General features: G+C 27.8%; 1 protein-coding gene across 1 annotated transcript in view; it reads right to left on the bottom strand.

The window, feature by feature from the left end:
- The window catches only part of LOC108969154 (patched domain-containing protein 3), a 73,615-nt gene that overhangs the window by 38,327 nt on the left and 33,274 nt on the right, over nucleotides 1-2,014 (bottom strand). The gene's annotated exons all lie outside the window — the stretch shown is intronic.

Below are 2,014 nucleotides of genomic sequence, written 5' to 3'. Positions count from 1 at the left end.
AAAACTTTATTGCAGAAATAAATGTTAGAATATTAGTTTGAAATATTTAAAGCTTCAATATTCTTTTTTTTTATTTAAGTAAATACATAAATTTATAAATGCATATATATACTTTAGTAAAAATTTAGTTAATGATTTATAGAATATTTTTTAAAAGCGTTATGCTTACTTTTACAATTATATAAAAAAAATAAATCAGCACTTTAATTATTTAATAGTTAACCGATTTGGGAGAAAACAGTTATCGATTTAACAACTCGCTACTAATTAATAACCTGTTAACCAACAAATTACGCYGACGCTTTCGCTTTTTCGCCGCATCACAATAAATTAGCGAATTGTATGTTAGACCACAAACMAGCCAACCGGCCGCTGGATTAAGTTATTTCGAGAATTTTTATCGCATTTGGTTGCTTATGTCCGCAAATGCAAATATTTGACCCACTTTTCGGTTTGTAGCTGTTTTGGCAGCGATTTTTCAAATGCAAATTAAGCAACACAAATAATAGCCAATAAAAAAGTTGTGGCGAAGAAGCGAACAAAGCGTTTGCAAACTGTTAAAGTGCGATTGACTGTATTTAATGGCGTTGTTTGAATATTTATTTCACTTAAATTGGCATATTGTCATGCGCGCCGGTGAAGATGACGCGTTGCGTTTTGATTTCATCCTTTTTCGCGCTCAYCTTGCACGTAGCTAGTCATATTTGCTGACAGCTGGCGCAGAACTGCAGAAATGTAAACATGTRTGTGTATGTAWGCTTGGATGTGKGTTTATTTGCAACTTCAAATTTAACAATTTGTAATGCAATTTGTTGGCGGGTTTTCGAATGTTGCACGCTTGAGCTTTCTTGAAATGGCATTTTAATGACACGTATGTGCGTGTTTGCAGTGGAAATCAAGCRTTTGCTCATYGMGTACCACCAGCMGAGCCAATGCAGCGAGTTCAGGGCCATGATGCGTTGCGCGGYTGACATAAACCTCAAGGTGAGCGATTGCATACTCTGCTTTAATTGCTAGTGATTAATTTCGCGTTTAAATTATATTTTCAGGTTTGATGAATTAACTAAAAAATTTCATTATAAATACATATGTCAGCTATCACTCTCTGCATATCATTGCCTGTAAGGCTTTGGAAAACTAARAAACCGTTAAGAAATACCGTTACTAAGTTTAAAATTATACGATAAGGGGTTTTATAACTTAATGGTAACTTTATGTATAAGTTTTTGTGGAATGAATTAAAAAATCTTTAGGATGTGTTTGAATATTATATGTTCGATATTGACATATTGTCATTTTAGTCAATAAAAATGTTATACAAAATTTTTGTTTTTAGAAATTGTTTAACATAACTATTTGTTTTTAAACACTTTTTTAAATTTTCTTTAAATATTTTTTTTCAAAAATATTTTTGTTTAACATAACTATTTGTTTTTAAACACTTTTTTAAATCTTCTTTAAATATTTTTTATCAAATACGTGTATATTTTTTTATCACACTTGAAAGGTGAAAAAAATTAAAAATTAGAGATTAAAAATATTTTTTTTTGTTGTTTAACATAAATATTTGTTTTTAACCACTTTTTTAAATTTTCTTTAAATATTTTATTTATCAAAAATACTTTTTTTCAATAATACTTGTATATTTTCTTATCATACTTGAAAGGTGAAAAAAATTAAAAATTAAAGATTAAAAATATATATTTTTTTAAGGATTCTTTATCTTACGGTACGCAAACTGAATTTAGTTAAACAAAATATTTAAAACATGTGGCAACCACACACATGAAACTTTTCGTTGACAAGCTCCTATAWTTTTTTTTWAAMWWWRWKKWAWYMWTTTTWWTTTTWATTTTTTTTATTATAAAATTTACAATGAGTGGTAGCCCTGATCAAAAAAAGTTTAGCTTAGTTTAAGAAATGTTAAAATTTCTTATGATTCGATACTCATACTGTAATTTAGAATTTATTGAAATAAAATATTTAAAACATATGGTAACCTCACGCATGAAAA

Source organism: Bactrocera latifrons, unplaced genomic scaffold (genome assembly GCF_001853355.1).
Source record: "Bactrocera latifrons isolate USDA-ARS-PBARC rearing strain unplaced genomic scaffold, ASM185335v1 scaffold_242, whole genome shotgun sequence".
NCBI lineage: Eukaryota > Metazoa > Arthropoda > Insecta > Diptera > Tephritidae > Bactrocera > Bactrocera latifrons.
The sequence above is the reverse complement of the archived record's forward strand: the minus strand, read 5'-3'. Positions and strand labels throughout refer to the sequence as shown.